The sequence below is a fragment of the Rhamphochromis longiceps genome, linkage group LG15 (assembly GCF_057381845.1).
Source record: "Rhamphochromis longiceps isolate RC_006_pf linkage group LG15, R_longiceps_female_GT1.1, whole genome shotgun sequence".
Classification (NCBI taxonomy): Eukaryota; Metazoa; Chordata; class Actinopteri; order Cichliformes; family Cichlidae; genus Rhamphochromis; species Rhamphochromis longiceps.
The window spans coordinates 37,408,020-37,422,155 of NC_140571.1; the positions used below are offsets into that span (position 1 = coordinate 37,408,020).

The following is a 14,136-nucleotide window of genomic DNA, read 5'->3' on the forward strand; positions in this document are numbered from 1 at the left end:
TTGTTTCTTAGGGCTATTGGCACTATAATTTTGTCACCTTTGAAGATGATGCCATGGAAGTGTGAAATTTCATCTCTGAAATTCCAGAAGTCCAAAAGGGTTTTGGGGCATTTTTTTCTGTCCTCAGGCCAGCCATCCTGCACAATTTGCTTCAGCAGGGTGAGCTGCGGGTCACATCCTGTTGCAGCCTGTATCTCTGAGAGTTTTTTGTCACTTACTGGGAGGCTGTTTATCACTGAGTGGATCTGGTCCTCCATGCCTTCACTCAGTGTGCTGTCTTGGTCGGGCAATGGTTTCCTGGACAGTGTGTCGGCCACAGGTATGTCTTTTCCGGGCCGGTGCACAATCTCTATGTCGTATCTCTGCAGCTGTAACAGCATGCGCTGCAGACGAGCAGGGGCTACAGAGATTGGTTTCTTCAGTATGTGCTCCAACGGCTTGTGGTCCGACTCTACGATGACTCTCCTGCCGTATATGTACGTGTGGAAACGCTTGCATCCAAACAGCACTGCAAAGAGCTCTTTTTCGATCTGTGCATAGTTGACTTCTGTTAGGGTCAGTGTCTTTGAAGCATATGCTATTGGATGTCCGTCCTGCATTAACACAGCTCCCAAACCATACTTTGATGCATCTACTTGTAGCCGTAGCTCCTTGGTCGTGTCGTAGTATGCCAGTATGGGGCCTGGTTCTCTGGTTATGAGATCTTTCATTTGCTGGAAGACTCTGTTGTGGGTCTGATCCCAGATGAACTCTGAGTCTTGTTTGAGCAGCTGACGCAGCGGTGCGTTCACCTCTGATAGTCGTGGTGCGAATCTGGACAGGTAGTTCGCCATTCCAAGGATTGTCTCAAGCTCATTCTTATTCTCAGGAGGTGGCATGTCCTTTATGGCCTGCAGTTTCTTTGGGTCTGGCTGGATGCCCTCCCGGGTGAGTTTGTGTCCAAAGTAGCTCACTTCTGTGGCGCCTATGACACATTTCTCTGGATTGAGACGTACTCCTCGCTCCCGTGTGCGCTCAAACATGGCACGGAGGTTCTCGTCGTGTTCCTCCTTTGTCCTGCCAAACACGAGGATGTCATCCACGATGGCTGCCACTCCATTGAGCCCTTCATACGTCTCATCGATTTTCCTTTGGAAAATGTCCTGTGCTGATATTATCCCAAAAGGAAGGCGCAGAAAACGGTACCTGCCAAAGGTCGTGTTGAAGGTGGTGAGGAGCGATGACTTGGTGGTTAGTTGGATGGCCCAATAGCCTGAGCGAGCATCCATGACACTGAAGTACTGTGCTCCTGCCAGCTTTGGTGTGATGTCATCCAATGTTGGAAGCGGGTAATGAGGTCTTTTGATGGCTTTGTTTAATTCGCGAGGATCGAGGCATACTCTGAGCTTCCCAGTACGCTTCTCTGCGACCACCAGTCCGTTTACCCATTCTGTGGGTTCTTTTACTTTGATGATTATGCCGTTTTTCTCCATGTCATCCAACTCCCGTTTCAGTCGTTCCCGCAGTGTGAAAGGGATCCTCCGGGGGGGGGCACACAACGGGCATGGCGTCTGGGTCAATGTGTAAGTCGCATTCTCCTGGGAATTTCCCTATGCCCTCGAACACATCGGCAAACTCCTCCATGACATTTGTTATCTGTACTGACATGACCAGCTTGACTAGGTTTAGATCCAGGCATGCTCTCAACCCTAGGATGGGGGGTGCTGCAGTGTCTACTATGTCAAATGTCAGCATCTTGTGAATGCCTTTCCACCTGCACTTCAACTGGCATGTGCCCTTGATGTTGAGTTTTTCTCCTCCATAGCCAGATAGTGTGCGTGTGGGCGGTGCCAAGCTAACCTGCTTAAAACACTTCTTAAACAATCGGGCAGGGATGACGTTAGCAGTGGCTCCTGTGTCAAGCTTAAAACTCACGGTGTGATGCAGTGAGCCTACTTCTACGTCGGCGTAAGCCTGTTCATCGGCCTCCCCTTCGTTGCACTTTGTTATGGAATCTATGAATAGCTCCGCTTCATCGCTTGGAGTGTCAGGGTTAATAGAGTACACTGGGTTGGGTTGGTGTGGTGCTTGTGAACGGCATGCTTTGGCAAAGTGGTTCATTTTATTGCACTTTTTGCACCTCTTCCCTTTTGCAGGACACTCCTCCTTCTGGCTGTGTGCTCGTGCACATCTTCCACACACTTTTCCCATCTTATTATAATGAGGTGCCCTCCTATCTTTTTGCTGCGTACTCTGGCGCTTAGCGGATACTGCATGCGCGGGCGCTGCTCCCTGCAGGCTCGTGTGTGGGTCAACCATGGCTTTCAATTGCTCTCGTGCGATCTCATAGGAGCGTGCAATGTCTATGGCTTTTTCTAGAGTCAAATCTGACCCTTGGCTCAGCAGCTTTTCTCTGACTTGTGGTAAACTGGTTGCAAAGACAATCCTGTCTCGGACCATTTCATCACTGTTAACGTAGCCACACTGCTTGACGAGTAACTTTAACTCGGTCACAAAGTGTTCAAATGACTCCCCTTCACCTTGGAGTCTTTCATTAAACTTGTATCTGGCGAAAATGGTGTTCGTTTTCGGCATGAGGTACTGTTCAAACCTGTCGAGATATGTGGTCAGCTTTTTAGCTTCTTCATCAGACAGCTGCCATGTGTTATAAATGTCCCTGCCTCTTTCTCCTACCCACAGAAGAAGATAGCTGCACTGGGTCTCCTCGGGCTTGCCGCTTAGCGGGCCGCTAAACATTAGCTTCACATGTTGCACGAACCTCCGCCAGGCATCGGGAAGATTGGCTGAATCCCAGTCCATCCGTGGTGCAGGAACTCCCGACGAATCCATTTCGCTCTGTCGGTGGGCGTTTAGTTCGATTTACTCTGACACCATGTAATATTCTGTCTCAAACTTATGAATAACGTGTTCATAATCTGCTTCGTGAGCCACCATTATCTTTATTGCCGCTCGTCCATTTCAACATAAAACACACCCACTTTCGTGACAGCAAACACTCCCCGTTGCCACTACGGTGGACCACAAGGGACAGTAAGCACGGAGTGCAAACATTATCAGCAATACAACAAAAGGCTTATTAACGCAGGAATTCACACAGTCAACATTCATCTCTTCTTTTCCGCTCTAATATGTAAAACTAATGCTTTTTGCTCTGTGCTAGAGCTAAAATTACGTTGGTTTGGTTTCCTTCTTCGGAGGAAAAATGCAGCACTGACCCTGTCCATGTCTGCTATTGGTCATCTGGTTCCAGCTCCGCCTCTTTTATGTGAAAGGACAGAGCTAGATTAGGAAAACCTGGTTTTACGTCCACTGTCGCGTGACTGTGGTTTAGAGTCTTATGGAGCTACATATGTTAACCTTGCTTCTTAGCACAGGCCTTTGGGGCTGCCTGCTCTTACTAAAGTGAGTGGCATGAAGCAGTCTTAAAAACCTGCTTCAAAGTAGTCCATAAAGCCACCTTTTGGTCTCCGGTGACTCCCCCCTGCAAAAACACCACCACCACCTCTCTTCTCGTCCCCTCCCAGCTAATGCAGAACATGGCAGCCAGACCTCCAGTGAAGGCCCCAGCTGTACTTGCAGTTACATGCGCTGGCTTTTATATCTAACTTAAAGGGCAATGGGATGTACTTATGTTACGCAATCATACAGTGGATGTGTAATGGCGGTGTGGGTTCGAGCTCTACGGGACGCGGCGTCAGACGTCGTTCAAAATGTATATATGCATATATTTATATAAGTTTATTTAAAACCCCCACACACATACTTTAATTTGCACTTTTAGCCGCGAAGATTTAACAGCAAGAAAAAAGCGCTTTGTCTGTTATTGGCACGTAACGAAGCCGGTGTGTAGTGTGACTAATCCTCCTGCAGTGTGAACTTACGGCTTTACGTTTGGGACGTGGTTGAAGTGACAACGTAACGGTCAGAAATCGACTGATAGCCCTTATTACTACGGTGACACGGTTACCAGGTAACACCAGAGACTAACTCTGCTAGTTATTAAAATGACAACCTTTTCTATTTTTACCCTTCATAGTATTAATAAATATACACACACACACACACACACACACACACACACACACACACACACACATATATATATGTATATATATATACATATATATATATATATATATATATATATATAAATAAATATTTGAGGGGTGTTGGGGGAATAGTTTACAAAAAAGTGCCCTTTCAATCAGCGTATGGTTAATATCTAACCGTTGTGAGTGATTCACGGTCCTTGAGTCCATCCGCTACCTTTGCAATAGGCAATTAATCAGACATTTGAAAGCGTATCGATAAAAAAAACTGCGTCCTTTCTAATAAATGACGAGACAAACACAAGGAGGAAGCCACGGAAAAGTGAACGGAGTTTAAAGGGTAGCTCGAGCACAAATAAAGCGAGCGAGACACAGAGAGAAAATAAACTTACCACATCGGCTTCCGTTCGGTATTCTCACTCCTCAGAACCGGAAGAAACATTCCTTGTTTTCTCCGACTCTGAATCCCGAGTGCTCTCGCTCTCACCGGTTACGCGCAGAGGAAAAAGCCCCGGAACGAGGTCGAAGAGAGGTGATTAGCATGTATATCGACTAGAAATGAAGTGGCTTCATGTGACTGCATGACACCCACTCGATCGGCTTGCGCATGTAATTGTGTTTTTTAGAATTTGCGTGGCGCTAGACAGACACGGAGACAGAGAGAGAGAGAGGGAGAGAGAGGCGTGGAGAGACTCTCCGGTTTGCACACTCACATCATTGGTTAACAAACAGCAATCAGATGCAAATTCCTAACCTCTGAATCAGCAGGGGCCAGCCCTCCCACCTCCCCCCAACCTCCCCTACCTCCCCCCAACCTCCCCTCCTCTTCCTCCCGGACGCCCCCGACCCCCGCGGCAGGGTAAGTGCAGGGCTATAAAGTTGGAGTGGGGCAGAAAGCTGGGGACGTTAGAGCAGATGATGCAAACTTCAGGCACACTTTGCATTTGGTGTCCCTGCGGTATTTAACAGATGGACAGTAGCAGGTGAATTAAAGTAAACGTAGCAGTGTCAACAGACGTCAGAAGTAGCGGCGCAGAAAGAGAAGGGGGAAAAGGTGTGGTTTAATGTGCGGCATTTCGTGGGCCTATTACAGGGGTTTAAAATGTGAATAAATAAAAATAAAACGTAGCGTAGAGCAGAAACAGCCACTTGCGTAAGGACACAGTGAAGCTGTTTACAATCAAACTACAACAGAAAAGGGTTATTTAATCTGCCAAACTGACTGAATTCAATTTCCCAGATAAAAATATTTCTATAAAATATTATAAAATAGAAAATATTTTATATTTTTAAATTCTGTTGGTCTAGCTTCCTTCGTTAAAGGAAAAATAAACCCAGTAGCCAATAACAAGTAATTATATGGCCAGTATCACAGATACCAATGCGGATACAGATATTTATAAATTTTAAAGGTGGTTTATGAGATGAATCAACATTAATTTGCTAAATTTAGAACATATTTTAATTACCATATACATTTTTTAATTTAAAAAATTGGTTAACAGTGGGCAACATACTGAACTATGATCTGATACAATACCAAAGTTGGTATCGATATGATCGATATTTGATTGATCATCTCTGTAGCCCACAATGAAACACTGTTTTACTGTTTTGCTGGTACTTGGGATCTAAAATGCCAACGATGTGCATATGATATTTCTTCTACCTTGTATAGTATGCATTTTTGTTGCTAGGTTATGCTGCATCTGTTTATTCCAGCTGTGTCCACTCTGCTTCTGTAAAATTGTGAATTCCCCTTTAATTATTAAGATATCTTATCTTACCTTTTATTAATCACTTTTCACAGCGTTTGTCATACTGCAAGGCTTTAATAGATCAGGCTGGAAAAATATCCTGCATTAGTTATTAGAGTCAGTGTTTGTTTGTTTTTTTGCACCTTCAGGCCTCTAAAAAAGGTATCTGACTAGAATAAATGATTAATAAAATGGTAATAAAAAAATACAATTGCTCCCAAACAGAGAAAAACAATGAAAATCTTTCTCCAAACACTTTATATAAAGTTTGCAATCAAAAAATTATAATGCTCAGTAAAAAAAAGAAGTTGTGTAAACCCATTTGTGTTTCCTGTGCTCATTTTTAGGGAGTATCCCAATTCAAAGTGCCCAAAGTGAGCTTTTACGCGAAGCTCGTTTCATTTAGGGTTAATCGAGTCTAATTTGGCTCTATCTTAATCGTTGATGGTTTCATTTTATTTCATGTCGCAACATTCATTTTGAAAATATGAAGGTGGCAAAGTGGTTGAACGTTTTACTTTCACAACACGTGTAGCTCTGTAATCTGAATTAGCAAATTAGACTGAGATAAAAATCGATTGCAATACTGTACAACCGCTATTTCGTGTTTTTGTTTTTTGATAGAAGCTTACGCCTCTTTGTCAGCTGAAACTCTATTTAACTGCATTATTTTAAATGTCTTATATGTCGTCGCATTTAAATGAGGAAATAGTGCACACATCTGTTTCCAAACAAACTTTTCTGTCTCAAAATCCCAAACTTTAGGTGTTACATATCAGTGTGCAGTGTGTAAAAACACGGGAACAGCCTCTAATGTTACAGTTGGGAATGGAGAAATTACAAGCCACAATGCCTTCACACAGATTAAACTTGCAAAAAGTGCACAGAAAATAATCCCTTTAGCCACAGGTAAATAATCTGGAGGTCATTTCTGCCCTTTATCTCTGATAGTTTCCAAAAAAGCTCCTGGTTACATCTTTGCTTAAAAAAAAATCATGTGGGAATCAGACAGGTGAATGCTGACTGGCTGATAGCCCGCTGCAGCTGTTAGCTGAAATGTACAGCTCGAGATATTTAAAACAGAAAAGTGATCCCGTGTCTGCCTCATCAGGTGAAATGGGATCCAGGAAAGCAGTTTGCTCATTGCCCCGGTCCCACCCATATGGAAAAGATATATATAAAACTTATAAGGTTTGTATCTGTCTTGTGTGAAACTTGTATGAAAAGCATACAAGAGTAAAAACAGATATAAGATCCCTTGAAGAATTATATAATGAAACTTGTATGTTTTGGATACTTACTAAAACAATATATGAAAGTAATGTGAAAGTGGCCACTTTCATGAGTAAATCATGTAAGCCTTATATGATTTACTCATGAAAGTGGCCACTTTCATGAGTTAAGTCATATAAGTTTTTACTATTTCTTTTCCATATGGGCAGAGAGACATGTAATTAAAATCAAATGGGCCCCTGTCGCAATGACAGCTCTAATTTCACACTTGATACCAAAATAATTAAAGAGCCCGAAGCGTTTTCAGTACAAATGAACTGCTGCAGGGGTGTGGTTGGCATGAGGAGCGACGGCTTTAACAGCAAAATACAAAAACAGTCATTTTGCTTTTAGATATAAATAAACAGCCAGACAAAAGCTTCAGTGACAACAATGGAAGGATTACTTAATGAGAACATGGACACACAGTTCTCACCCTTATATTCTTACATAAACAGAAAATAAGTATTCCTGTTTTCATGTAAATACTGAGTGCTAGGCCTGTGCGCTACTCAGTGTTTGGCATGCAAATATGACAATCGGTTTGGGCTTGTATTTAGATTTAAAGGGTTTAGCCTGGAGGGATCTTATCTCTGACCCGTGCTCTCATGATAAACAGCAATAAACTGTGTTTCAGCATCTTTACGGAAGGCTGCGAAATAAAAAGATGCTCATATTCACTTGCATTTGTTACCCTGTTATCTTCATGTCGGTTACCTTCACGTGCTGCTCTTTGGCAGTTTTACAGCTTTTATTCTGGACATCTTTCTGAAGTGACTGGTTTTTGCTTGTCTTCAGCAGAAACTGGAAACTAATCCAACTTGCTGAATGTATTTACACAGTCTTGTTTGCCTCCAGTGCAGTCTCTTTGTCACAAATGTGAGAAACAAATTAAAAGGTGATCATGCCAAAAGGTAGTGAAAAAAATACAAAATTGTGAAAGCAAAGTGCCAGAAGAGTAAATACATGGTCACAAACTGTGTATCAGGTTAAATTGTCTAAATGAGGGTTATGCTTGTGTTTTACTATAACACCATCTAGTGGAAATCTAGTGCTTATTGTTCTTTGACAAATACTTTTCCAGAAAGGCATCACTGAAAGGAGATCAAGTTGTTATTCTTTGATCTGTTATGTTTTTAAGTTTCTATTTTCTCTGGTGGTTGTTACTAGTTTTGTTGTGGTTACTGCACTTGTGGGAAGTATTAGAGCCCAACTTTGCTGTTCAATTATTTAGTTGTAAAAGGTAAATGATCATAAAATACATTACTGTAGGGCAAAATGCTCCTTCATTAGCTGAAGCTTCTGCACAACACAAAACCACATGCAGTCAGGCCCTTCAATACTCAAGGTATGAACATATCTTGAGGAGACTGCCATGTCATTGTGATAGACTACAATCAAGAGACATCTTCATGAATGGAAACAGAGAGGCTTCACGACAATTCAGTCTGTCAGTTAGGGTGGGGACAGCTTATGACTTGGGGAGTCATAAGCTGACCAGATAGAGCTTCACAGTGCAAAAGCAACCAGAACTGAAGTCAGATACAGTAAAGGAGGAAACAACATTTGATATCTATTAGTTCTACACTCCAAACAGTCAATTATTAACCATAAAACTTGCTTGTTCAATTCAATTTGAGCCTTTGAAAATGGGGGGATTATATAAAAATGTCTAAATCCTGAATGAGCATTTTCAAGGATTTCAAGCACCTGTACAAACCCTGTTCAATGTTCACTTGAAAGACCACCTTATAAAGTACTTCTAGCTGAAATGATGAGGACAAAATCCATGCTGCTTGTTATGTGAAAAATCTGAAAGTTGTGGCTGAATAGACAAACACAGTGAAAATCTTCTGAAGTCTCAGTGTTCCCCTGTGTGTTGATGCAGACTGTGTGCACACAGAAGACTCAGTGCCAGTTATCAATTTAGTTATTTATTTTTTGCACTACATTAGATAACATTAAAATAGTGTTTTAAAAAATGACAATAATATTCCCAATTGTGTTATTTTTGTGTTGTAGTCTTTATGAAAACAAACAAACAAACCAAAAAAACCCTACCTCATAATCTTTTGAGTCTGTTATATGGCGGGGTGCTGTGGACACCCAAGTTTCTGAATGCAATAACTCAAGAACGAGACAATGTAGAATTTTTAAATCAATACCATGGTTGCATTTACTGAAAATCTGTAAGGTTTAAATCTCAGGGACCTTGACTTCAAGGTCAGAGCTCAACTTTTCTAAAGAAAAGAGGATTTTCCCATTTATAAAACATGTATGTCTACTAGGAGGCTAAAGGTTTGCACTATATTTAAAAAGAGTTACAAACAACAATTAGATGATGCTTAAAGCTGGTTTATTTAATAAACATCCAGTTTATTTCCAATTTGGATCAAATTAGGTCTGATTGAAGGACCGATGTAATGGTAAGTTGTACGCTGCTCCGCTTTGAATATTGTTAAGAACTTGACACAGAGATTACTTAATGGATTTTATGCAAAATTGTGCTTCAGTTCAAGAACATATTCATCAGTTGTTTTTATTTTTTTAGGCTTTTTTTTTTCCTTTTAAATTTTCACAAGAATTGCTAGTTCCCCTGGAGCAGGGGTCCCCAATCCCAGTCCATGAGGGCCGGTGTCCTTGCAGGTTTTAGATCTCACCCTGGGTCAACACACCTGAATCACATGATTAGTTCATTACCAGGCCTCTGGAGAACTTCAAGACACGTTGAGAAGGTAATTTATCCATTTACATCAGCTGTGGTTGATCAAGGACACATCTAAAACCTGCAGGGACACCAGCCATCGTGGACTGGGATTGGGGGCTCCTGCCCTAGAGTTTTGGCCACCCCATCAACTGATTCCCTATGAGCAAGCAATGAGCGACAGTGGGAAGGAAAAACTCCCTTCTAAAAGGAAGAAACCTTCGACAGAACCAGGCTCATAAAGGGACAGCCATCTGCCGCGACTGGTTGGGGTGGGGGGAGTGAAAATTAAAAATAAAAAAAAAGAAAAGCCAAAGTGATCATTATTGGAGCAGCTTAATTAATTCTTGCAATGATATCTGCTGTTAATGCCTTTTTCCAATCCCTGTTTGTGTTTTTGTCATTTTTGTCTGGGGTTGAAGCAATGCTGGATATTGATTCTCTGTGATCTTTCTGTTTTGAAGACTGCTGAGAGATCACAAGGTTTTGTCCTCCTGTGATACTCAGTGCAGGCCTGGGTTGAAAAAGGGATGGTGGAGAACCTCTGAGGGTGTTATGCACTGGTTTGGATCCAAGGCCAACATCTGTTTGATTAGGCTGACAGATAAATGTTGGATATTTCCCCGACAGCTAACGTTCAGTAGTCGTTTGAGTTCACCGAGACAGTTAAGTCTTATGTATCGAGTGTCCTTGGACTGATAATTTGTCTCATCTTGAAATTGTCTTTCGGTCTTAAATGTCCAGCGCTGTCCGTTGTAGTTTTCTTTTATGAAATACAGGGAGTGCAGAATTATTAGGCAAATGAGTATTTTGTCCACATCATCCTCTTCATGCATGTTGTCTTACTCCAAGCTGTATAGGCTCGAAAGCCTACTACCAATTAAGCATATTAGGTGATGTGCATCTCTGTAATGAGGGGTGTGGTCTAATGACATCAACACCCTATATCAGATGTGCATAATTATTAGGCAACTTCCTTTCCTTTGGCAAAATGGGTCAAAAGAAGGACTTGACAGGCTCAGAAAAGTCAAAAATAGTGAGATATCTTGCAGAGGGATGCAGGAGTCTCAAAATTGCAAAGCTTCTGAAGCGTGATCATCAAACAATCAAGCGTTTCATTCAAAATAGTCAACAGGGTCGCAAGAAGCGTGTGGAAAAACCAAGGCGCAAAAGTCAAGCGTGCAGCTGCCAAGATGCCACTTGCCACCAGTTTGGCCATATTTCAGAGCTGCAACATCACTGGAGTGCCCAAAAGCACAAGGTGTGCAATACTCAGAGACATGGCCAAGGTAAGAAAGGCTGCAAGACGACCACCACTGAACAAGACACACAAGCTGAAACGTCAAGACTGGGCCAAGAAATATCTCAAGACTGGTTTTTCTAAGGTTTTATGGACTGATGAAATGAGAGTGAGTCTTGATGGGCCAGATGGATGGGCCCGTGGCTGGATTGGTAAAGGGCAGAGAGCTCCAGTCCGACTCAGACGCCAGCAAGGTGGAGGTGGAGTACTGGTTTGGGCTGGTATCATCAAAGATGAGCTTGTGGGGCCTTTTCGGGTTGAGGATGGAGTCAAGCTCAACTCCCAGTCCTACTGCCAGTTTCTGGAAGACACCTTCTTCAAGCAGTGGTACAGGAAGAAGTCTGCATCCTTCAAGAAAAACATGATTTTCATGCAGGACAATGCTCCATCACACGCGTCCAAGTACTCCACAGCGTGGCTGGCAAGAACGGGTATAAAAGAAGAAAAACTAATGACATGGCCACCTTGTTCACCTGATCTGAACCCCATTGAGAACCTGTGGTCCATCATCAAATGTGAGATTTACAAGGAGGGAAAACAGTACACCTCTCTGAACAGTGTCTGGGAGGCTGTGGTTGGTGCTGCACGCAATGTTGATGGTGAACAGATCAAAACACTGACAGAATCCATGGATGGCAGGCTTTTGAGTGTCCTTGCAAAGAAAGGTGGCTATATTGGTCGCTGATTTGTTTTTGTTTTGTTTTTGAATGTCAGAAATGTATATTTGTGAATGTGGAGATGTTATATTGGTTTCACTGGTAAAAATAAATAATTGAAATGGGTATATATTTGTTTTTTGTTAAGTTGCCTAATAATTATGCACAGTAATAGTCACCTGCACACACAGATATCCCCCTAAAATAGCTAAAACTAAAAACAAACTAAAAACTACTTCCAAAAACATTCAGCTTTGATATTAATGAGTTTTTTGGGTTCATTGAGAACATGGTTGTTGTTCAATAATAAAATTATTCCTCAAAAATACAACTTGCCTAATAATTCTGCACTCCCTGTACTTTAATAATAATATAATTTAATAATAATAATATAATTTAAGTACAAAAATTCCAAGATGGCATGAAATATGAAGTCAAAGTCAAATTATGAAGACACAAGGGGTGGCTCCCTCTATCCTAGACTAGGTCTGGGTGCTTTATGTCAAAATATATTAGATTTGCTAAATGCAGAGCACATACATTGCTTTTTTTAATATTTGGAGTCAAGGTTTAAAGCAATAGTGTGAATGCACTTAAGTTTATTTATTTTTTTAATCCTCCCTCTTCAAAAGTATTATATCATGATAAGCACTGACGGCCCACGTCTGTGAACTCTGCACACGGAAACTATAATTTCAGTTGTGCTGACATTGTTTGATTAGCAGATGAATGCTGGATGTGTCATCGTAAACAAGAACACGAATGGAATCTGATTCCTTTTCTTTCAAATGTCACACAGTAAAAACAGAGTTCCTTTCTTTTGTTTTGTGTTTTTTAACCAGCGTCAGTGAATATTAACATTACCGTAAAGGTGTTAGTGCTGATTAAATGCAATGCAGGGTATTGTGTTTTGTAGCAGTATTGTGCTTATTAAGTTGGACGATGCCTCAGTCTTCCAGCCTTGCTCTATAAGGAAATGAAGGCTGACTGTACATAGTGTTCTGACTTCTGCTCTAACACGTTTCAGCCTATAAAAATAGTGATCCACCTCCACCTCCATACCCCACTGAAACCTGTAAGCTGGCCATCTTAAAATAAAATTCCTGTCCAAGCTGAACACAGTGATACAGAAAATAACAAAATACTTCCAAAAACATTCAGCTTTGATATTAATGAGTTTTTTGGGTTCATTGAGAACATGGTTGTTGTTCAATAATAAAATTATTCCTCAAAAATACAACTTGCCTAATAATTCTGCACTCCCTTTAGTTATCAGTGTATGAGCCAGAGTCTAAAACATGATCTGGTGGCTGTCCCTGGGTCTGTATGATGAATTTCAAAACATCATAATTGTTTCTCGCAGGGTAGAAAGGAAGCCCTGTAGCAAGCTCCACAGCTACCAGCCCCAGGGACCACATGTCTATTGCTTCATTAAATAGACTACCAATCATAACCTCGGGTGCTCTATAACCAACCGTCCCCACACAGTCACCAGGAATCACTGTAGATGCGGGACATGCAAAGCCAAAGTCTATAAGTTTGACTTTGATGGGACACTCATAGCAGTCCACAACCATTATGTTTCCAGGTTTGAGGTCAGCATGCACTATTCCCAAAGAACCCAGGTGGAACAGAGCATTTGCGAGCCAAAATAACATTGTCCTGATTTCTCCTATTGGGAGAACCCGGTTCCCCCGGTCCCGCATGTACTGCCACAGGCTTTGATCGAGGAGTTCAAAATTTAAGCAGATGCGGTGACCTTCAACAAAAAAGTCGTTCCATTGAACAATGTTGCATCTATCAGCATCCAAGCCTCGTAGCTGCGCCAGGATGAAAATTTCCATTTTTGCCTGTTGCAGAATTTCATTGTTTCTCTTGTTGACTTTAATAGCAACAACTTCGTTGGTTTTTGTATTGCGACATTTGGTTACAATACCAAAGCGCCCTTCTCCAAGGAAACCCTCAACCTCGTAGTGATCTCCCAAAAGGGTCTCTTTAGATATTTCAAGATCATCTTTAGAGGAGGATGGGTTGGCTGATGCGTTGACGTATTCTTGTTGAGAAAATTCTTCCGAGTTTTGGGAACTGCAACTGATTTTCTGCGTTCTTTCTCTTTTGCAACTTGAAGGCTGCTGAGAGACCACAAGGTTTTGTCCCCCTGTGCTACTCATGTCAGTGCAGGGAGAACTCTTAGAGAGGCCAGGATTGAAAAAGGGGTGGTGGAGAACAGCTGACCTGTTAAATGTACAAATATATATTTGTATAAAATCTTTTAATATGTGATTTACATATTTAATTTGCTTTATACAAAGTTTCATCAAGATTGCTCTTCTCATCCAGAAGGAATTAAGGAACACATACATAAAACTTTTATACTATGATGATTACCCTTAGAAAA

At 41.6% G+C, this 14,136-nt stretch overlaps 1 protein-coding gene across 2 annotated transcripts in view; it reads right to left on the reverse strand.

The window, feature by feature from the left end:
• arid3a (AT-rich interactive domain 3A) overlaps positions 1–4,810 on the reverse strand; it is a 52,130-nt gene extending 47,320 nt beyond the window's left edge. The window contains exon 1 of one of the 2 annotated variants that reach the window (XM_085383137.1): positions 4,442–4,810. The gene's annotated coding sequence lies outside the window, so the exon portion shown is untranslated. The remainder of the gene's footprint in view (positions 1–4,441) is intronic. The other variant, XM_085383138.1, reaches the window with a different exon arrangement.
• Positions 4,811–14,136: the final 9,326 nt, after the last annotated feature.